The sequence below is a fragment of the Passer montanus genome, unplaced genomic scaffold, assembly GCF_014805655.1.
Source record: "Passer montanus isolate IOZ18808 unplaced genomic scaffold, ASM1480565v1 scaffold20, whole genome shotgun sequence".
In the NCBI taxonomy this organism is placed as follows: domain Eukaryota; kingdom Metazoa; phylum Chordata; class Aves; order Passeriformes; family Passeridae; genus Passer; species Passer montanus.
The window spans coordinates 5,646,847-5,671,606 of record NW_024366592.1 but is presented as its reverse complement, the minus strand read 5'-3'; the positions used below and the strand labels follow the sequence as shown (position 1 = coordinate 5,671,606).

The 24,760-nt window shown below is 41.4% G+C and overlaps 1 long non-coding RNA gene across 1 annotated transcript in view; it reads right to left on the bottom strand.

The window, feature by feature from the left end:
• Window positions 1-24,520, bottom strand: part of LOC120501731 — a 90,148-nt gene extending 65,628 nt beyond the window's left edge. Inside the window, exons 1-3 of the long non-coding RNA XR_005627384.1 lie at window positions 24,339-24,520; window positions 9,660-9,822; window positions 4,712-4,891 (exon numbers count right to left, since the gene is read on the bottom strand). This is a non-coding gene — a long non-coding RNA (uncharacterized LOC120501731). The remainder of the gene's footprint in view (window positions 1-4,711; window positions 4,892-9,659; window positions 9,823-24,338) is intronic.
• Window positions 24,521-24,760: the final 240 nt, after the last annotated feature.

Sequence of the window (24,760 nt, the reverse complement as noted above, 5' to 3'; positions counted from 1 at the left end):
CAGCTCCACATTTACACAGAAAACAACACGTCCTTAAAACTTACTTTTCAACAACAGTGTGCGCTCTGGAGTTTTCACAGAGCAGAAGCAGTTCCCTCCCATAAAACAAAACAAAATTAAAACCTTCAACAAAATGTAAGAATCATATCCTGAGCATCACATGCCTAGGTTTAATCAAAGAATAACAGATACACCTGCAAAAGGGCTCCAATACTTTCCTTTAGCATTATTCCACCTTTTCCTAGTCTGCTACCTGTCTCAAGAATTGCTGCAATCCCCTGAGAGACACATTGGGCTGGAAGTGCCTGAAGTCTTTGAAAATGTGAGACAAGGGAGACAATGACCTCAGAACTGCTGAGGTTTTACTCAGCATCTGAACTGGGTTTCTTAAAAGCCAATGTCCCCCATCTAAGGCTACCTGAAGACAGAGAAGTGACAGGAAAAGGGGGAATGGCTTCACACTGACAGAGGGCAGGGATAGATGGGATATTGATAAGAAATTCTTCCCTGTGAGGGTGGTGGGGCCCTGGCACAGGGTGCCCAGAGAAGCTGTGGCTGCCCCATCCCTGGCAGTGCCCAAGGCCAGGTTGGACAGGGCTTGGAGCAGCCTGGCATAGAGAAAGGTGTCCCTGCCCAAGGCAGGGAGTGGAACTGGACAGGCTTTAAGGTCCCTCCCAACCCAACTCATTTCATAGTTCTGTGATCCTGAGGTTCAATGTAAAGGAAAAATTAAAGACAGAGGTGTCTTGAAACTTCCCTGTTAAAAGCAGCACCTTTTCCCAGCCAGTTTAACAGGCACTGGTTCCAGTTCCAAGCAATGTGGGTGTGTGGGTTATCTCCTGGGACTCCAACCTGCTGGCCATGGGATGCCCAGGAGTGGGCACTCATCACACCTGATGAGGATACAGGCATTTCCAGAAACCCCCTTCCATCCACAGCGGGTTTGTAAAGCAGGTGGGGAAACCCACCCATCTCATGTCATCACCTACAGAGAAATGATGCTTCTGGCTGCTTTAAATACAGGAATATCAACTTATTAGATGTATATCTATCTCACATTTTGCTTTTGTTGGGTGTGGAGCTTACAGGGATAAGAATTCACAAATGTTAATCATTGTTTATTTAAAAATTTGCTTCAACTGATTACTAATACAAGCAAGTTATTGGAAATAATAATGAGACTATGAAAGTACTTGGTAACCTGTTTGGTAATTAAAAAAAAGCATTGTATTTAAGAAAAATTAGGAACATCACTTATACCAAAATCTTCAAGAAAGATCATGACTTGCCCAAAATACTCTAAATTAACATTACTCCTGTTCTACCTTTCTCCTGGTTACCCAGAGAATTTAAGCATCCCCCTATGCTATTTCTTGCAAGATCTTTTCGTTCCTTAAAGTCTTAAAATAAAATTTCTTTTCTTTCCAATGCCTGATAGAGCTTTTTCTCACAGGACCTCCTGCACAGGAATCCTGTACAGAGACAAAGAGCCCCATACAGAAAACCACTGCTGTGTTTAACTAAAGCTGTCGGCGCTTTTTAAAACCCATCAGAAACAGGACTGAATCAGAAACAGGACTGAACATACACTCATCTCGTGATCATTCTTCAGCTGGAGATTGAATCAGCCAGCTGACTGCACAAATGAAGATTTTCTTTAGAGAAGAAAAAGGTTATAGTTAAAGCACAAAGTTCTCAAAATTTAAAAGATGCCAAAGGAAAAGTGAACTGCTATGACTGAACTTGCCTGTGGAGGCAAATCTGAATAATATACTCAGCACTGAAAGTTCACCTCAAATATTTTAAGTTTGGCAATATTCTAAGGAACAGAAAACAATGACAGTAAGAGGCAACTAGGCTCTGCCACAATTATCTTCCCTTGTTTCACTACTCTCATTTTAGTTGGAGAAAGTCAATACCTTTGCAATTTTCTAACTTAAGGACATGTATCAATCTTTATGTTACATACTGTATTTCTACCACAGCACATTCCTTCTCTGAGGAAAAAAAAAAAAAGAAAAAGTATTATCAGTTATTTCCTGTGGGCTGGAAAGAAATCCAGCTTGAAAGGCTCACAAGAGCAATTTAATATTGGAGCAACTGCACTGTCCATTCTCTGTGTTCATTGCTCACCAGCTGAGTGAAGATCACTGGTGTACAAGGGCATCTGCTTTTCTCAGGTGGGTCTGACAAGCCCAAATTATTCCATTTCTTGTGGAATTACAAAGAAAACTGCAGCTGAGGGAAAAAAAATCCCACACAACCAAACCTCTTCCTTCACCTGAACACATCCAAATTAACTTTCAAGCAATTTAACAAGCGTGGGGTCAGCCTTTCCTCTCAGCTATTATTTATTGTATACACTGATGATGTTCTGAATACAAATTTATTTTAACTATTTGTGACAATACCATTTGGCATTACCTGATTTTATTGTTTTATTGTTAAATGGGTTTCTTCCTCAAAAAATGAACTCCAGAGACTTTAATCTTAACAAGACTTCATACATTAGAGTTCTTGCAATAGACCACTTCCTTAAAAATACATGAGGATCAAGTTTTAGAGGATTTTAATTTTGTTTCTGATGTTGTAATTTATTCTGAGGTCTAGTCCTAAAGAGATAACATGTCTTACTAGATTTAGATATGTCAGAGGTAGCAGTAATAACTCACTGTTTTCTTAACAAGAACAACCACCACTTAAACCAGACTGATGTTTTTTCTTTCTCTCCATTTTTAAAAAGAAGTTTCTTATGATGAGATATTTGTGTTTTAAATTCAGTGTAAAATATATGGACACACAAATCTCAGCTTTTCAACACTGCTGGCACTAACTAAAGACATAAACCATGACAAAAATCATCAAACTGGTAACATTTCCTCAATAGAAGTCATCCCTCTAGATAATTATTAAAGGCCTCAAAACTCCTGACCCCCAAGTACCTTTTCATCAGACACACAGCCCCAGACTGCTGTCCCCAGGTGATGCAGACATAAATGGGCTTCACAGCCAATAAACACAAGATGTTTTGGACCAAGCTGTGAGAGGAATCACATAATAGATTCTCTAAGGGCTCTTAGAGAAACTGTGTTGTGGCAACTCTCACACACCAGTGACCCCCCAAGACTGACATTTCAGCTCATCTCAGCTGCCTCAGAGCTGACATAAAAGATGTACAACCCCTGAAGTTAAAAGATCTGCCACATACAGGGCTCTGCCCTCAGACACAGGCAATCCAAACCACATTACATATTTATAACATGTATGCATGAACACACAGGTTTCCTATGCAAAACAAAACAATATCATTCTGTGCCAGGATTCCTGGGCAGCTTTTTCATGTGCTTGATGTAATCCACAGTTGGGCCATGCAGGCTCCAGATCAGCACGATGGATTCCTCAGCCAAATGGTAATTTACAGTAGTCATTTCCAGAAATAGGACACTGATGTAATGGTTACACAAGTCTTTGCTGTGCTCATTAATACCTCTGGTGTTCTGGGGTGCACAGTGTGGTACTTGTGTCCATCTATCGTTCTTATCTACAGCATTTGAAGTGATAGCAATGAGAGAAAATAGGCATGCTTTGCCTTTATTGCAGAGGCACAGATGATGGGAGGATAGGGGATAACCAGCTCCAATCAATAAATAAATGAATCTGCAAGCTGTTGATTCCCCCACACTTATTACTGTGCGTTCTACCACAAATATTCTCTTTGATGCTTACAAGAAAGATGAGCTACAAAGGCTGCAAGAATGCTTATGCCCATTACTGTCTTAATTATAAACTTGTCTGTCTATAAACAAATGAAAAATAATGTCTGTTTGTAGGCCCAGGCCAAACTCCTAGGGCTACAAAGTGAGCATTCCATTATTTTTCATTTATCATAAGCAGCATTTTATATTGCCCTGAATGTGAACACCTGCAACATTAACAACTGTGCCCAACACACATTTAGAAAACAAAGTTTCTGGAATGTGTTTTAGTTACATATATGACCTAAAACAAACCGAAGAAAAAAAAGTCATGTATAAGAGAACATACTGATAGCCTCTGGAAAATGCTCTTTATATAAAATCCTATGACTACAGTCATGGAGAAGGGATCCTGATGACACCCCAGCTACATTGACAGAGAAATAAGGAAACACACTGGAAGAGTTTAATTCACTGAATGTAATGGACACCATTACAAAACACAAAAGAAAAACTCTAAGAACAAACAATGGCATAACTTGTACACAGCTTATGCAGCTATTTCTATATTGCAGCTATTTCTATATTGCAGCTATTTCTCAGGAGCTAAGCAAAACAAAATACGTCCTAGACAGTGGTTCCTACTTTCCCTGCTTATACCAACACTTACTTTTCATAATTAAACACTTCCGTATTTTGACACATATTTTCAAATTTATTCAAAAGAATAAAGAAAACTTAATACATACTTTTATTTGTTAATACTGAGCAATTTCTTTATATATACATATATACATTTATATATATTTAATTCTGGTAGTAAACTTGGGCTTATTGTTCTTTCTGCTTTGATTATTTAAACAAATATTGCACTGAAATTTTCCAACAATGCCATTGCTCCTATAGACAGGGGTCAATACACAAAGAGAATTCTCTCTGCTCTGAATGATACCTTCATGCTTTGCACCAGCTTCTATTTTGCAACGAAGTTATCTGCTGTTTATTTTTAATCTTACCTTAAGCATAAGAAGACCTGCAGGAGTCCTGCAGACAGTGGGATGGAAAACTTCTGCTTGGCAACTTTCACTGTGCATTTTGAATGATGGTTCAGACGAGTAAGAGCTTTTCCAGCATTAAAATAATTTCTGCTGTAGATTTTACACTCCTGACAGGGTGACTACATCCAGGCTGATATGCTGCAAAAATAATAAAATAACAACTTTCACCACCCAGAAACAGGCAAATATGTATCAACTGAAGCAGTAAATGTCTGAAAGGGTTTTCTTAACACTGCTTTTGTAACTCTGGGGCAGGATATCAATATTAGCTGCAAGAGAAAGGCTGCCTGCACACTGCATTCAGATCTTGAGCACACAAGAGGTACGTAAACCAGTGAGAGTACAGAAGTCAGAGTTTTGTGAATACAACAATTTTTTAAACTGGGTTGTATGTTGGAGTTGCAAGCAGGGAAGAACAAGACATTTATTGTGCACATATTTTAAGTTCACAAGGGTGGTGGATCTCAAGCAATCCCCCAGATGAGGATTCTGTTCTTTTTGTGTCCTCAACCCGCTGCTGGCTGCCTCCCTCTCTCAATCCACGGGCTTCACAATGGAGCACGGAGCGGTGCTCTTTGCTGGGACACTGCACTGTGCCACCAGGAAAAGCAGCAGCTCTCCAGCTGCTCCCTACACGGGCTGGGGAAGCAGAGCATCCCTGCATGGGGCAGCAGGACAGAAGCAGAGCTTTGAGCTGCACACCATGTGCATTGCAGCGCCTGCTCTTCCACTTCTACCTCACATAGCCCGTAAAGTAACAGAGCAAACCTGAGCTGCTGAACTGGCCGGTGCCAGGGTGACACCACGGCCTCTCAAGCCTCTTGTGGAATATTTATCACCAAGATTTTCTGGCAGGCAGAGTAACCAGGGTACAGGCTGAGGTGGCACCCCACTTGGTAATTGCACAGGCTGTAAACTCACACTGGAGACTTCCTCAGGACAACTGCGTCCTATGCCCAGGAAGCTGGAGGTGGAATTAACATTGCAAGCTTAAATCTACAATAAAACTCATCAGTGAATGCAGAATTATCACTCTCTCTCAGCAGGCAAGGGCCTCCTCCACACAGCTCAGCTTGGCACAAGCCCATCCTGCACCTGGTGCTCCACAAGGGACCTGTTGTGGATGTGCCAGGCTGGCCCTGGGTGAGCCACACCTCACAGAGGCAGGAATTCCTCCTGCCCTGCTCACACAATGCTTGCAGACACCTCAAAGACTCTGTGAGCAGTATTTGAGCAGCTTGGCAACTGCATCTTTGGTAGCTTCTACAGTGCAAGTTTTACCTGTAAAAATGCTTGTCCCACACTGGAAAAATATGTAAATAACATCACTCCATAGCTTTAATAAAATTAAATGTATTTTTGTATTTATAGTTAATAAAGCATGTGAAATGCTAAATGTAACTGTACCCATGTACAATACACTAACTCACAGCTTTCTATAGCAACACATATGCTGTTGGACTCATCAAGCAATTTCTATAGGGGCAGGGTGATTAATTTCAATCCATACTTCTAAACACGTGTCTCAGAGCATTAATGTATACTTTAATTACTGTGCTAAGCAGATGAGCACATAATAGCAGCTATCATTTCAGAACTTTACAGATGTGGTTCACTATTTGAAAAAAACCCTCTTAGATGAACATTTGCTTTACAAAAGCAGCAGACTCTTGATCTTATAGATCTTGCTTTATTTTAAAATCAAATCACAATTTCATGATACTCAGTATTGTTCTTAAAGCCTTGGATTCTGCAGTTATGCAATTACATGACACCTAACAATTTTTAAGACTAAGTATATCTCTAACTGTTGTGTTTTATGCTTAAAACCTGTATCTCAGCAGCTCAAAAACCACCCTGCAGAGAAACTCTACAGTGCTCTAACATCTTCTAGCATTTAAACTATGGCATGATTTTCAAATCCAAGCTAATATTTTTCTACATTAATACCTGAAATTAGTAACGCCACACTATTAACCCAGAAATCTGCTGTGAAGGCCAAGGCCAGCCAACAGCATCAGCTCGTGGCACTGCCTCCAGCAGATGGTCAGCAGAAACACCCACACCCCTTAAAGGGGCTGGACAAGGGTGATGTGGCTCACAGGGAGCCACTCTGCCTGTCCTGGTGCCAGCATCCCATGGGACAGCATGGGTTAGCCCCAGCACTGTCCTGAGAGGCTCCTGTGCCACTCCTCAGCCTGCTGAGCAATGCTGCAGTGTAGGCAGAATGACAGGGATCCCCATGATGGCCATCAGCCCCGTGAGAAGGGGCTAAGGGACTTGAGCAGGCTTTGGTGACAGTCCCTCCACACCCAACAGGAGGCTAGGAGAAGTCAGAGCCAGGTTATTCACAGTGGGGTGTGGTGGGAGAACAAGGGACAACAGACAGAATCTGAAATACAAAAAGTTCAGGTTAGAAACAATGGAAAACCCTTCTGCCATGAAGTCAGGCAAGCAGTGGAAGGGGCTGCACAGAAAGGATGTGCAGAATCCATACTCAGAGGCTTTCATGACCTAACTGAACAAAACCTTGAACCACCTGGTCTCAGCTGGCCAAGCTTTGAGCAGGAGGCTGGACTAGATGGCTCCCAAGGTCCTTCCACTCTGAATGATGAGCCTATGACTGCTGACCACTGCTGCCTAACTGGAATGTTCTCTGGAGCTCATCTCTTCTAAAAAAATTTTACTTGCTCTGTTCACTTTTCAGACACCCTTACTCTTGACACCCCTCAGGCCCTGGAAAAGTGTCTTATCTGACACTTGTGGGACTTTTTTTCCCTCTGAGAGCCAAGAGCTTCAGACAATTGAACTCCAAAATATTTCAGGAGATACTCTACAGCTCATAGGTTGGTTTTGGACTTTATTGTTCTATAGAATAAGTAACAACACACACACATACACGGAGCATTTAACATGCACAACAGAGGAATGAAATACCTGTTAATTTTTTCCTCATCATGAACAAAATCCAATTTAGTTTAGGACATTTTTCCCTTATCTTTTAAAACATACAATTCCGTATCTCACCTTGACATATCTTTTCTCACTGAGGTCAAAACTACTGCTGAAATTGCTGGTATAAATGTATTTCGATTACTTTCCTCCTGCATATGTTCTACATTTTCAGCTCCCCAAGCACAGTGCAGAGATCAGGAAGAGCCCTATGGCAGCTTCCATCAGAACAGAAACCCAGAAGCCACTGGCAGCCTGGCCCATGAAGCAGATTTCCACACATGGACCTGTTTTGATGGCTACTGGAATGCTGAGCATAACACCACCAATACAACCACACACAAGGGAGCTAAGAAGCAGCAGTGTTGAGCTACCTAGAACCCAAATTATATGACATTTGAAAATGCTCCTTAGACTCCTACATGAGGTCCTGGGGACATTTTGGTACACAGACTTTACAGCTCAAGTCTGAAAATAGGACAGAAGGAACTCACTGAAACAAGTATTACAAGTAGTTTGAAATACACAGCTATAACAGGGGACCCCAAAGCAACTCACACACACACTTAGCACAAACCTACCATACTGTTATTAGAAGACCACCTGCCTAAAGCAACTGCTTTAGCTCCTGGAATGCTTCTGCTTAATTTCTTTGTCTTGTCCAGCTGGGCCCTAACTCCATTTTGCCAATGTGTATAACTTCCCCTTAGAAAATATCAAATGGACAAATCAGGTTCCTCTGGAACCAAGATATTACTGAGCTCCATAAGCTATTAAGGGGTTTCAAATTATGGCAAACAAATCCCTCAAGGCTCACTTAGAAAAAAATATAAAAACACAGGTCTAAGCTTGCCAGACTGTCTGCCTCTCACATTCACACAAACCCGCCTCAGAAGAAAAAAAAAAAATCTTTATTATGTATGAGGTACAGACCATCTGCGATGGGCTTTGAGAGCCAACTTAAAAGTGGGGGGGAGGAGAGTGTTCCCAACTGCATTCACAGTCAGTGAAGAGCTTGAGACTCAGCAGCTGTCTGTGAGCAGGGAAGAGGTGGTGGGTCAGGATGAATGAGGCTGCACAAGACCTGCCAGGGTCAAGGATGGAAAGGCACATTGTTACACACAAAACTGTGTAGAAGCATATGGAGAACAGCAGCAAGAGCCAAGAAAACCTCGTGGAGACACTAAGACAGTCCTATAAACAAGGTACTCTAGAAATGCTGCTTCCCTGTCACTGCAGAAAAGTAAGGGATGATAATATTATTATGTGGCTGTAATACAGACCACTGAATGCCTCGTGCCATGGGAAGTAAGAATGGTAACAGCAGTAAACTGGTAGCAGCAAAGAATGTGGGAAGGCTTTCTTTTTTACCCTTTCCTTTTTACCCTTTCTTTTAGAGAATTATACACATCTTTCCGTATCAGTCCTCAAAATTTTTGTAATTATTTTGACACCTCTTTTCACTACTCCACTACACATATCTGTATTAGCCATTTACTGTTATGCATACCATACAGCTCAATAATGTTTCATTTCTGAAAAGGAGAAAAAATACTTTTAAAAAATTTTAACCACCGAAACTAGAGTTAGATTCAACCCTCCCTGCCCAAAAACCCCCAAATCCCGTGAGAACATTTTTTAACATCTAGCAGATTGTACAAACACCTTTGTGTGTTTGCAGCTCAACAAACAGGATAGTTCCTCTGGCTGCAAATGAACTGTGACCAGGTTAATATGAGTAAACCCTTACAAGTGACTGTTGCTGATTCTGTCAGGAAGCAAATCTATTTACATCTCTACTCAAGCCAAAATCACCACAAGTATTTGTCCTTTTTCATAAAATTTTGCAGGCTAAAAATTAAACCCTGGCTGGCTAAAACTCACTCATGCCTGTGGGGCCAGGCTGTCACCTGGACCGTGAGTGTGTGCATGGGCTGATCCTGTGAAAACTTACCAGCTGTGGAAGAGGCACTGGTGAATCTCGCCATCACTATTCCCTTTTCCCAGTGGTCTGCTGCAGCTGGCTGCTGGAGATGAGGGCTCTCCATGCTGAATCCACGGGCTCAGACCTCCGGCAGCAGCAGTGAGCCGTGCCCCTCCAAGGGCCGGAGCAGGACCTGCGGGTTTGCAACGAGGCAGCTCAGGTGCGGGTTCTGCTGAGGAAGCACTAATCCCCAGGGAAAGGGTGGGGTGGGGAGGGGAGTTTGGGGCAGTAGCAACTCCAAGCAGCTTCCAGGAAGCTTGCCAGAGCCCCAGGCCTGCTCCTGCCCACAGCCCCCCATGCCAGGCCCTTCGGCAACACCCGCACCTGCTCAGGAGACCGAGGCCTGGTGAGAACAGGCACCGTCCAAACGGGTACAGGGACATCACTCTCACTTTGCTCAAGCACTACAAAGACCAGAAGAAACAGTGCAGGAGTGCTGGGCTCAAATTTGCTCACTTATTTAAAATAAGGTCAATATCAAAAAAAATTTTGCCAATATCTGTAGAAAATTTACTGGCTGTGCCTCTGCAACTCCACGCTGGTCTGCATACACTAAGCATCAATTCAGATGAGCCCTTGCTTTGAGAATGCCTTTTTACCCACCTATCTAGGAATATGGTTATGCCGAAGCAGGGAATGTTAAGTTGTTTCCCAGACTGTTCCTGAATCCAACTGCAACCTGTTTATTTTGACCTCAGTTCTTAGAAACTGTTGATGCCACGGTAGAAATATGCTGTGTGTTCCAACAGGCAACAAACAGTCCTAATGAGAGCACACTCCATCTGTGCTGCCAGTGCACACAGCCTCAGCCTATAGCTCGGATACGCTGGAGCTCGGCGTGCAGGGACGAGCTCGTGCTGCAAGGGATGTCCTGGCACAGCAGAGCTCCCCGAAACAGGCCTCTGGGAGAGTCCCGAGGCAGCCAGGGTAGGCACCAGCAGCACTCGAGCTCTCCCCTCCCCGCTCTGAGTTTGCAGAGTACAAGCGCTTACGTTTTTTAAAACGTTCCAAAACTACAAAGTAAAGAAAGCTGACTTGAAAACTGCCCAGTGCTCTCAAAAGGTAGGAGTTAAAGCGTGCAGAACATATGGCACTATTTACAGCCAAGGGAATTTTCCATCAGCCTCGTACTCTGCAAAAGGTACATTACAGAAAAATGCATGTGGGGATCCTTTAATTTCTCTTGCATCTTCCCTTATAAGATGCAGCTGGGGAGCAACACCCACTGGTATTGGTAGCATGAAACGGCGATCCTTTCCTGTTACCGAGGTCTGGTACAAATTACCGTGGATTTAGAGGCACTATATAAAAGACAGTGCTGATTTGTTTCTAAATTTGTATCTTGATTAAACTGTCAGGCTATAGCACAAATGCAGAGCTCACCTGACTTTAAAATCCTACAACAATAAATTATCCAAGAAGTGCAGTACAATTTGAAAATGCTTAGAAATGGATCAATACTATGCTTTATGTTTAGATTTTACATCTCAGTCATGCCAAATCAAATGGAATAGAAGCAGCACTTTACATTCAAACTGTAAACTCGGTGTGCTCCAAATAAAACTGTATGGGAGGGGAGACTGTGAAGCAGAATTTTAAAAACCACCAAGCTGGCCAACAGAATAACAACTGCATTATTATTTTCAGAATTATTTTTGACTGTGTTGTGGTAAACACACACATAAAAAAAAAAAGGGCCAAAACTCCTATTCTCAGGAACTTGCATGCAAACTTGCATGGGTCAGATCAGTGTTCTTCAGCATTCATTCATGTAAATTGAGCAGAATTTGGTCTCATCTGTTAAAGCAAAGTCATTTACTCCAGAAGAGCTTCAATGATACTGAATGTATTTTAACTATCCAGAATCTCAACATCCAGGATTAGTGCTGCAAACACACATAGGCATTGCGGTCTAATGAAAGAAAAAGTCAACACAAATATGGTGCAGTAAAAGTGAGATCAGCCATGCAGAACTTCCAAAAAGTAGCTTAGGAATTAAACTACTATTATTAAAGCTACTGTTATTGAACTGTGTTAGAGCTTTCACAGTTTATTGGGCCATTCTGCATAATGCAAATATTATAAAACAGAGCAGATCAGTTTTCCATCATGATTACAAGCCACTGCTGTACCTAAAGCTTTTGCTTTTTTAACTGATGTTCTTGTATGTTTGAACACAATTTTTCTACTTGCTTTTACAGGGTATCCATGTAAGAAAAGAGCTATTCTAAATTAATTAATCAACACACACCCTTCCAAAGAGGGAATATATGATAAAAGCATTACATAGTGAAATTCAGGCATATTTTTATACTCTCAAAAGAGGGTAATTGATCCTCCCCTCTCCCCAGTTTCAAATGTGGAACTTGGCTGCTATGGATTCTTTCCCACACAAATCAAGCCCTAGCTCTTTTGAATTGAAACAATATGGGATGATTATTGTGGGAAATTTTTTACTGTTACTGTAATTTAAAACTTTCTGTACCTAATTTTGCATTTTCTATAAATCAAAAACCCATTTCACTTAGGGCTACAATTAAACAGAGGAAATCAAAGACTAACTTCTAAGCAAGTCTTGCTATTAATCATAGGACAAACTAGTAGTACAACTACTTTTACTGCAGCTCCTTTCTGCCTGGGAACTACATTTTCATCTGAAGCTCGAGTTCTTCAGAGCAGTCTGTGCCACAGATGAGACAAATTAAATAGAGGTACAGTGGATGGGAGAGCACCATGTGCTGCTGAAGATGAGCCTGCCCAGCAGCCCAGCACAGGGTCACTGCAGAGACAACTACTCAGGGTCTGACGCTGCCATTCCAGAAGCTACCAGGCTTCTTCCTTCACCAGGAGCAGCCACGGAGTCACGGCTGTTGCTTTACACATCTGAACTGAAATCAGCATCTTTCTCCTTTTAAAAGACAAATTTACAAAAGCAGTGGATTTCAACACTGAAGTTTGTATTGAAAACTGGACACGTGAACACAAAATTAAAATTGGAGTGCAAAATGAAACCGTGTGGAATATGGAAACATAGGTCTTCTGTTTGTTCAAACTGAAAATCAGATGATGTATTTTTATTTTCTAAAAATAAAAAAATGCATATTGATCGCTAGACAAAATAAAACATGAATTCTCAAATCAACAGAAACATATTTCACCCAGCTGTCTTTATTTTTTTTTCTCTGTCTCTGTTTCTCAAAGAAAAATTTTTATGTTATTTCTTTATTTTCATGTATTTTAGGGAGAGGTTTAATGTCTCATGGTGTTAGTCTTTGCAAAACTCCTACAGAGGTACAAGTCATACAAGTCATCACATTATCTACAGCAGTATATCTACAATAAGAATAAGTGATACTAGTAAGTTATTCATAAAATATATGCTCAAAAGAAAAATTGGCTTCCAGCTAAATAGTCCCCAATGTGTATATTCCATGCTAAAGAGGAGCCTTTTACCGATTGCAAAATAAAATTCAAATGTATCCTATAAAAAATTCCACTTTTTAAAATCAGACACAAAGAAAACAGCTGTGAGGAGTTTGAGGAGTTATTGGAAGGGCTTCTTACACAAACAAAACCAAACCTTCCCAACACTGACTTACGACTCTAATACCGTGATTCAACAAAACCTGAATGGAAATGGTTTCACCTCTGAACAGACCTAGATTTCAAAAGTAAATGACTTACTGAGGCTATAGATTGAAACATTGTTTTACCATTGATTTTCTTCCTAACTAAGATCTCTCACGTCCTTGCAACTCTCATTATCTCTGACAATGAGCTCCTTTTGCAGCAATTGACACATCTGTTTCTCAAAAAGTGCACTGAAACCATGTCAGTGGCTGTGGCACCAGGAGCTCCTGGCTGCTGAAACCTGCTCATCTCTTTGAGCACACCTTTCACTGAGGAACAGGGAGCTTCTTCTGCCCATCAGTCAAAGGCAGGCACCCACCACACAGGAGGTGCACGAGCAAAACAATGCCTGCAAACACAGCTTTGCCTACCAGGAATGCTGGAAAGACTGGATGTCAATTGACCTAAAGGGTGAAGAAAGAAAGAGTGGGGACAACCCAAAAAATCCAACATAGAAGTTTGGAAGGCTCGTGCAAAGAGCATGAGAAAAGCCCAGAGCACTCACTTCATGTAGATAGCTACAAACCCTGCCCAACTCCACAGTCCAGACTGGAACATGTACACCTCCTCTTTTTCTGTTTAGTTTTATCACATTAATTTCTCCCATTTGATCTCAACTGATACTGCAAACAAGGGAGGGGAGTTGCCTGCCCCAGCCAGCTTGCACACCCCTGGTGCTCAGGACATCCATATGCAGCTGGGCCTGGAAGTGGAAATGAGAGTCCAGGACCACTCGCTAACAAAAGCACTCCTGAGCCAGCTGGAGACACCAAAATAAACACCAGCACCACAACTTAGGGGCCCAGCAGCACTCACCCACAGATTTTCAGAGCCATTAATAATCAGACTATAAAGCTGCCAAAGTGGGCAGAGGAATACTAGGAGAGAAGTCTGGCTGCAGGACTGCTGTATTCCTACCTTTGGTTCAAAGCACTGGTTTGCCAGCCAGCACCAAATGACTGAGGATGAGAAGAGAGGAGATGTGCTGGAGAGGTGGAGAGGACATGGAAAGAGGACACAGAGAGTCCTACAGGTGGGTGCACAGGTCAGTCCTATGCATAAGCACCTGCAGGACTTGGTTTTCACAGGCACATTTATTAAAAATGCAGGGAAAAACTAAACCCAAACAGCCTTTCTGGAATTTCTGAAACACCCTGGCCTGCTGGAGCTGTCCACACGGTGGAAGCAGCGTGGCTCTGCGCACTCAGCTGCTCCTTGCTGAGCACCCCACGTGTGTCTGGGGCACTCCAGGGTGGCCACGCTCCTGGGGAATGGACACTGGACACAGAGTGACCCAGACATGTGCTGCTCCAGCCACTGCAGAGCCACCAAACCTGCCTCCTGCCTCCCAGAAGCCAAGCTCCTAGTGCAAACAGAGGAGAGGCTGCTGCAAAAAGAAAGGAATCCTAAACTCAATTACATTTAGGCAAGCAGTAGGATAAAAAGAATAGAATTGTCAGAGAGAAAAAAAAAATCCAGCAAACAAAACCTGTAAAATATGCTTATGTCTTTATTTTTAAAAGTTGCCTCCCAGCTTTCTGTTCTGCAGGGAGCACATAAAATGTTATGATTTGTAAGTTCTACTTTTCATGGTGATTGTTTAGTATTCTGTAAAGGTTTGGGGGGATTGGGTTTTTTTTGGATTTTTTAGGCAATGATCTACCTAACCTCCCCATATAATCTTAAAATGCTATCAACATACCAGATTTTAATTACTTGCGCAGCAGAATCCTAAACTGGAAGGATAGGAGACCAGGCAATTTCACCCAGCATCTTTCTCTCAAGCTGTTCAGATCCGACCTGGATTTTGACTTCAGGTATATTGATGTAGATGCTGAGTGTCTCAGCCTCTCCCATTATTTATCAATGCATAAAACAGAGTGATTAATTTACAAGATAGTGGTGATGAAAGAACCTCATGGCAAGCAATACATAACCTTTCCACTTTGGTAAGGAATACTAGTGAATTTTGGGAGGCAAGGCCTCCCAAAGCTATGAGGAAAAGCCTCCATCAAAGGCAGTCAAGGCCTACAACAGCAGCTACACCCCAGATGTAGACTACAAGATGCCCCTTGTGCAAGGGCAGCACTGGACCCCCAAAATTCTGCAGACTCTGCATTCTGAGCAACTCTCCCTTCCCAGAGCAGTGTTCTCTGCTGTGTGTTGGCTGTACTTGGTTTATTCAGACATCAGCTGTTTCTCACACCAGAAATCTCATGGGCAACACCAGATTCATCTCCAGCTTACAAGGGAAGGTGCTGAGGCACGGAAAGAGGAGGAAACTTACTCTCATACCCAAGGCTGAGTGAAAAAGAATCTCCCAACTTCTCACTCACTTTTCCAAACAATGGCATCACAATTCCCATTCCATCAAGGCCTAATTTCTGGACAATAGCATGTCTAAATGCATATTTCACAAAGTAAAGGTCATTATAAGAAAAGACAGAAGAATGACTAAATAAAGTCTGTGATCAAAATAATCTGCAGTCCCAGAAGTGTTAATTTTTCTTTGTACCCATTATTTCTTCCAGTGGCTTCTACAGTAGTAGCTCATGGTACATGACAGACAGAAAAAAGCTGGGGGCTATATGAAGTGATTTGAGTGGGGCTTAAACTTTATGTAGGCCTTGGACTAGCTATCAGCACGAAGCTGAAAATCACTCTGTGAAGAGTGGCTTTACTGTTTTTTAAATTACCATTAGAAGCAGACCCACCCAACAGCTACTGGTCACCTGTGGAAACTTTTGTCCTGAGCACTCTACAGAAATGCTCATACAGAGCTGAAACGGAGGCTGCAAGTGCACTGGCAAAGTGGTTTTTCAGCTTGATCTCCTGGTGTTAATTGAATTCTAAGATTTTTCTATTTGTTCTTCCACTGCTTGCGGCCTTAAAACTAATAGACACAGTTAAGGCATAGGACTAGTTTTTCACAGATTAATGTTCAGGAGAGGTTGTTAGCACTTCTGCTGAACCTTCAATTGCTCTTCCATTTAATGTTTTAGGTTAGATTGTATCTCAGGAGGAACATACTGAACAAGAAAAGTTACAAAATTCAGGAACTGGATACAGGTGCACTCACCCCCCCTTTTCCAGGCGAAATCCAACCCACCACCAAGCCTGCGTGGACTCTTCAGCGTATTCAGCTCAGCAGGCATCAAAAGTTAAAAAGCTTGCAGCAATTATTTCAACAATAATGGAATTTTAGTGCTTCTGTGTCCAGCCCCGAACCTTATATGGGTGCAAACCAGCCATATCCAGCTGACACTAAAGAAATCTATTTTGGGAAGAGAATTATGCTCATACTTTAAGTTCCTTGCAACTTGATAAAACCGATTGCAAGACATGGCCTGCAGTGCCCTGGACCAAAGGGACCTGCACAGCAAGGACACACACACACAGGTATGGCACCCTCCACAAACACGCAGCTCTCCTCAGAAAATTACACTTCTTCTGTGTTCACCGACTTCCACTCTGGCCTGCTCCTTACAAGAGTCACAGCCACCTTCCAGCTGGCTTTCCTGTCCCAAATCAGCCCACTCCAGGCCACCTCGTTCCCAGCTGGCTGCACCTGAAGCCATCTGCTACTCCTTAATATATTTTAATTAATTAATTAGATAGAAATCCTTTATCTTCTCTTAAGCAACACTGCTGAGCTTTGATTCCTGAAAGCATTTTGGGGAAAACAAAATGCAAGCACCAGACAGATACCATTTTTATGCTGCTAAATACCACCCCCAAAAACATTTTGTGTTATAATCACTACTCTAAGTAAGTGCTAAATAGCATCTTAAATGTGTACATGTGAATACTGTACATGCAACTTCACTTTTATTTACACCAAACAGGAGCACACTCATACAAAAAATACTCAGATCTCATACATGAAACATATACATAGTAATGTAGGTTATACTTTAAATGAAATAATTTTATAGAGACATTCAAAGGTACCAGTAAGACAGTAGAAATAATTGTTTTAGTATAATTTAAAATGTAAATGTCATGTAATATGTAATTTAAATGTAAATCTGCACCTTAAACCTTCAATCCATCAATGTAAATCTCCATTTAAGAAACAAAATTTCCATGTGATCATGTTAATTCCTCCTTCTATAATAATTATAGAATGAGAAACGTATAACCTTCAATTAAAAACTGGTAACTAGCTATCTTCATAACAGATCGAGTTGAAAAACTGTTTTTATAAAATGGTTACTAATAAAAATAAATTTTAAAATGTTAATTATTTATTCACATAATAACTAAGCAATCAAAAAACCCCTATAGGTCACACTGCATTAAAACCAAAACTAAACCTCGCAATGAACCCCTGCAGCAAAATTGTATATGTCCTTTGGGCCTATAACAGAGTTTCCATGCATTTTGGGATGTGATCAATTCCTTCTGTGCACCTGCAATTCATAAATGCGTGCTGGATTAGGAAGAATACTGATGCCGTGTCCCTTAAAGGCAGAAAGCAGCATTCTAACACTCCTTGGGTTAAAATGGGTAAAGCAAGAAGGCACAAAAGCTCACTGCCCAAGTCTAAGGCTGTGCAGAATGTAGCATTCTTTAAATGTACTTTAAGAGTCATTCGAGTTCAGGCTTCCTGCATCAGGTTTTTAAATTAGTGTTAGTTGGGTTTGAGAGTACAATCCAAAACCCTCTGATATCTGTGGGAGACTTTCCATTGATTCAGGACTGGATATACTATTTTGTTTCCTATAGACAAATTAGACAATACATCTTATCTGCCAAAGGTAACAAAACGATCATGAGAACTCTCCTTTCTTAAAAAAAAAAAAGTCTGCAACCAGAGAGAAAAATAAACATATACATAAAAAATAAGAAAATAAAGAATGATTTATCAAAGAGGAAAATCTTTTGAAAATGATACTTGCTGTATATACAAATGTAGAAGTAAATATACCAGAGCTCTTTGTGTTTGGGTAGCAAAACAAATACAGCGATCAAAATCTCTTGAATGCAACAAAACAGCCTTCCTAGCCTTTTGCAGACTGCATTCCAATAAAAAGCACAAGCAGCTCTGAAAAGATTGCCAATGCATTTAGAAGTCCATGTCAAAGCTTCATGTTCACCAACACAGAACTGCCTGAACTGAAACAACTGTCCATCTGAGACACTGTCAATATTTGTAGCTGCTTTATGGTTATTACACCCTGCAGATGAAAATGCAAATGAACTCTCGCACAGAACAGCCCCTCCTCGATCACCTATGCCACTGTGATTCCACGAGCAGTGCTTCAGAAATAATAACCTAACTTGTGTGAAAAAACCAGCATTTGGTGATCACTTTTACAGGCCCCTCAATCTGACTCCACTCTCTGAGGAATTAAATGCAGAGTGAAACACCTTGGCCTAGCAGGGCTGTGAGAAACAAAAATGCTCTGCTCTCACATATTTCTCTAATCTGCTCAGTTCAGCAGCCTGTCCACCCAGCATTAAAATAAATAGACTCGATGGTGCTGCTCCTTGTCTTCTAGCCCCTGCTTGCAGGGTACTTTTCTACTTTTGAAACTACATAAATAAGGGAAAAAAAATCAGAGAAAAATAAAGAAAACAACAGCAGTCTAAATAGTACTATTTTTTCTAATTTGGCACTCCAAAAATATTCGCCTCTGTAGTTATAAAACCATGTGAACTCTTTTATTATTGAAATTGTAGCTGGCCTGTCCTCTGGAAATGTCTGCTTACATTGACAAAAGAACTTCAGGAGCTGAATGAATGCCACAGCAAACATATCTGTGTGAAGGTATCTGAATAAATGGGCAACATGCTAAGTGTCCTTCAGATTTAAAGTATGGCAAAATATCAGTCAGCAATTCAAATGCAATCAATCAAGGGCTGTAGAAAATGATGACTTAATTAATATTTGATAAAGGTATATTGGTTATTATAATAGTAAATTCGTTTTTCCTTAGCTCCTCTTCCCTCCCCTTTGCAAAATGTTCGATCGGTATGCAAAGCAATTTACTTTTCTATTTGCGCTTTAACAAGTTTGAAAAGAGCAAATCACTTTGAAACTCCACACAGATTGGACAGGAGCTAAATGTTTTCCTTGGCAGATAACAGGATACGACGGTTGAGGTTAATTTAAATGTACGTGTGTAAAAATAAATAGGCAGTACATTGCCATCTCAGATCTATAGACTCCTTCCAAAAAGGCTGCCCTAATTTAAATAAAGAATGCATAAGGTAATGCATCAGCTACATACCAAATATTGACCCAGCATTCCCTCTTTTTTATTCATAGAACACTCATTTGGAGCACCAGTGAGATAAAGCTCTTTGGAGAATCCCCCCCCCACCTTTTTTTTTTTTAAAGCCAAACACCAAATATGATTCATGCTTAGATGTGTATTTTGGAGCATCATGCCTAGACAATTTTAATGAGAGTTTTGAAAAGTTTTGTGAAAGACCCTGAAAACCACTGTAGCAGTCAGATCTTTATTTGAAACTATTATGTATATAGTCTTAATCCAAATCCCATTTGAAGTCAGTGAAAAAACCCCTGTTGCCTTCAGAGGCCTTAGGATCAGATCCTTTGTTTCCAGAGGTACAGAACAGCAAATTTCAAATGTATGTAAGAACGAGGAGTATACAACTACTAAATAAATGGTAACATTAATCTGTGAAAAAAGACAGTTTTTATAAAGGACAACTCAAAATTATGAGATCTCATATTTGATGGTATATTTTTTTTTAAAGACAGGCTGCAAAGGGCCTGATCCTGAGCATTTTATTCCTACATATCCCTCTACAAATGAAGGTGTCTTGAACAGAATTACATTCTATTTTGGAGATCATAAGTCAAATTTAAATAAAACCCTTCTCGAACTGGAGATTTAAAATATCCTCTGTGAGTGCAGAGGAATACTTGTGGACAGATTTCTGCACCAGTGCTAAGAGAATCACGGGCTGGTTCGCTCTCTGGTGAGAAGTTACAGGCCAGAATTATTAGTGATTCCACAAATGTGCACACAGAGTATGTTAGTGAATATCTGGTGGAGGGGGATTGCTCCAAAGGCCATCAAACTCAGCTCAACAGAATTCAACGTAGCTCAGGTATGGAGTCAGATGCATAAACAAGGACAGATCTGCACAGCCCAGCACAGTTTAGAGCAGACAAACTCAGGACTTGCAGAAGTGCGTGTGCACTTCCAAACACCTACCCGTCCATTTTCTATCTGCTGGGATCACTGCTGGGGAACGCCTATTGTGCTGGCTACAGGGATTCCAACTTTTTGTCTTCTGGCTGCAAACGTGAGTCTAGCTGCACACACACTGAATAAATGAACACTTATCTCTGCGACAATCAAACGCGCTGGGCGAGCACACACTGCACGAACACGCATGCAGCTATGAAGGAACACGCTCCACAGTGTGTCTTATTTGAGAAACAAAACACATGCAGTCCTATTTTTAAATTATTTTTCCCCCCTTCTCGGACAGGTACAGGCACCATAAACCAGCTTTAGGACTGTGGCAGCGTGGCTTTGTTGTGCATCTCAGACCTGCACAAGCACCACCACTGCAGGGGGAGGAGGGAGGGCTGATTACCAGCACCTGCTTCAAGCTGCGAGGGACTGATGCAGTTAGCAGGAAAAATGCCTAATTAGAGCACATTTCCATTTTCCTGAGGGAAGGTGTCACGATCACGGGCCTGCCCCTGCCCTGAGCACCCATGTGCACGGCAGACTCTGAGCACCAAGGCCCTGCCAAGGTTTATGGAACATGTGGCACACGGATGGAGGCTGAGTGCAGCACAGAACCCATTCTGCTCGCAGGGGAGCTGATGAAGCAATGAGTGAATGTGAATTACCTCCCCCCCACCACCAAAAAAAAACCCAAAAAAAAAACCCCAACCTTTTTTTTTTTTCCCCAAAGAAAACTAGATGAAAAAAAAGCATTCCTTCCACTCCTTTTATTTCTGCTTATCTGCTACCGAAGGTTTATGAATACTTGGCATGTACTATGAGAAGACAGTGCTGTACCCACAGAGCCACACAAAATACAATCCAGCCTCACAGTCCCACTCATCTCACATATTCAACAAAGACGAGAACCCCGGACTGCACTCACATCTAGAAGAGCTAACTCCTGCTCCCTTCTCTTTCCCTTTCTCCTCTCCGCCTCCTCCTCCTCTCCTTTACCCACAATAAAATCTCTCGTACCCTGATCCCAACCTGGCAACGTTCATCCGGACGAAATTGCAATTAATTCTCAAAAGTTTAGCCAGATGGCCCAGTTGCTATCTGTGGCAGTAAGGCTCCCAAGGTAGCCCGCCTGCCTGCAGATCCTGCTCCTGTGGGATCACTGCTGTGCCACGCACGGAGCGCGGCTCTGCCCAGCACTCCGCACCCCTCTCAGGCCTGGAACACAGGGACCTCACCCTTGTGTTCCCCTCGCTCTCCACACCAGTGGGTAAAAGCCAGATTTTCAGCCAAGATAGGTGGGAGGCTAACAAGAGACAGTTCATTTATCAGCAACTCCTTAAATTTCCTTTCGGAGGACAAAACTGCATTTTGAGGATTGAGGTGAGGGAGAAACACTCATTTTGCACTCAACTTGCTCTATCATAGATTATTTTAATTCTGTTTCACTCAATTATTACCTGAAAATACGCAAAACTTCATAATTTTTATCTGAAAATATGCCAAATTTCATCCTAGCCAGCTATAAAATAAATCTTTTAATTAAGCAAAGTATTGTCTATGCTTTTCATTTTTCATTACATGCACCAAACATTTTGTACGAGAATCTTGGCACTCCAACACAAAACACTTTGAAAATGTAAATGCTCCAGCTCACATGCATAATTTCTGAAGACATTCATCTGAGGGACTGAATAGTTTTATCAGCAGTTACATTTCAAGTTACAGACTAAAAATAATTTTGAATTTAAACCCTGGAAATTGCCAATCTAATGAACAGATTTTAATCCCTCTTCAATTAACATGCACGTGGTCTTTATACACTGCTATGTTCAGCATACTTATAGAAACCCTCACTGTGAAATAAACCAGGCAATTCTGCTTCTTTTACTTGCAGAAGTAATTTCTAGCAAGTCTCCACAAAATAATGAACTAATATGTGAGAAACAATTTTATATTCCTTTAAGCTAGTCCTCATCAACAAAACAGCCCCCAAGTATTACAAGCTAAGGATCCAAAAAAAAAAAAAAAAATTTCTTTAGATAAATAGCATCATTAGGAGCAGTATTGCCGAGTACTCTGAAATTTCTCAGTGAGGAGTGTTCAGCAGTTTGTGAACCCTCAACTAGTATTTTATTAGCATTGTACCATGTAGCTGCTACAGGCCTCTAAAAACTACTTTGAAGAAATTAATTTTAGCTATCACCAAGCCATATGCTCCTAAATTCCTTTCTTAATCTACACAGTTCACTAAAATATTCTCTAGTTACTTTGAGCATGATCAGCCAATAAATACTGCTTTACTACTCACAGTTATGAGTTGTATTTCAGTTTATGTTGCCATAAAACACTTCTAATGCAATGCCAATACGGAGATGGTTTTGATACAATGCTGTCAATGGCCTGAATTTAAAATTATTTTTTTATAAGTCACTAGGTATTTTCAAATTATTTTGGGGTGGTTTTGGGAGGTTTTATTTAGTTGGTTTTTTGTTTAATTTTTTGCAGAGAAAGTGCCTGAACTTATTTGTATTTGGTCTGTTATTTACTTTAAATCCTAGACATAAATAAAATTAACAGGAAAATATTAAAATATTTTACACAAGCCTCCCATTTTTTCCATTGTGCAGAAAAAGCATTTTGGTTTAGAAACACATATGAAAGGACTAGTTTCCTCATAAAGTGTCCTGAAATATATTTATTTTCAGATACTTTAATTTCCACATAGATTAGTCTATATAAAGAATTGAAAATACCTATTAAGTCTGGCAATTTCACAGTAGTAATAAATCCTAAGTGTTTAACTATCTGTCAAATTGCGCCTAACTCAGTACATCTCTATCCACATACTACTTTGGTCTATAAATGGCATTACTCTAATATTTAAGTATTCTACTTAAAATAAATTCCTTCATTAACACCCGAAGAGAAAAAGAGTGGGAGTGTGCGTGAGCATGTGCCAGATCGCATACGTAAAAGATAAAAAGAAAATACACTTTTGGCACTTATGGACCTTTAAAGGCCTTGAAAAACAGTATTTTAAAATATATTATAAAAATGGTAATTAGAAACTAATACTGAACAATTCCAGGTATAAAAAAAATCTAAACATGAATGATGAAAATATTTATGTTCAAATTCATGCTGCTAAGAAAATCAGGAAATGTAATTGCGATGAGATACAATCATTGAAGAGCATCAGATAGTTACCTGCAAAGCCAGGAGTTGAGCAATGCCACCAGGTCCCTTCTCTCGTATGTGTCCCTACAAATAAACCCCATGCACTGGCTGGTGGCTACGGTACAGCTGCTCTGCACAGGGATGCTTAATAATGCTTCACACTGACTGAAATATTAAATAAATGTAAAAAACTTGCACCGCCCAACTTTGTTTCTTCTCTTAGGCTCCCTTCTATTTTTATTTTTTAGAAGGGAAGGGGGAAGCGCCATTCAGGAAAGCAGTTATATTGTGCTCAATGAAGGCAGGACTGGCACAAGTCCTAGAACATTTGCATTCAGAAATAAAAGCTGTGATCGACCTTTGTCTGCTAAGAAAATGAAGCTTGCTGGTTTTAAACAGGCTAGCGAAGGGAGGGGCAGACTCGATAGAGAGGGAGAAGAGAACCTAAAAAACAGCAACAATAGCAAATATTAGTCTATCACATCCTTAATAGGCAGCAAAGCGATCCTCCCGAACGAGCCCGCACCTCGCCGGGCTGATAACGCACTCCTGGTTAATCATAAATTACCAGGCAGACGCGAGCCAATGTGCCGATCCCCACGTAGTTCCCGAAACTTGATTTTCCCACTTGGCATCCCCCCGCGCTCCGGCGGGAGCAGCTTACCCGGGCAGGGCGGGACGGCGGCCGGTGGATGCGGCGCTGGGTGTTCCCGCAGTCCCGGCAAGGCGGGCGGCAGGCTCCGGCAGAGGCGGCCGGGCAGGCCCGCGAGAGGCGGCCTCGCCCCGCGCCCGCACCGGCCCCGCCGGCAACAATGGGCGGCTGCGAGGGGTGGCAGGGACGGCGGCGAAGGGAAGGGAGCAGAGCAGGCAGAAGGGAAGGGAGAAGAGAGGGGAGGGAGGGAGCGAGGGAGGGAGCGAGGGGGGGAGAGACGGAGGGAAAGAGGAGAGGAGGGGAGAAAAGAGAAGCGTGTTAAGCTTGTCTGGTAGTTAACAAGTCTTGAATGAAGAATGTTAGCAAACAGACAAACAGCATGTCTGATGCATGCTAATAGTCCTGGCTTCACCACTGACAATATGAATAATTCA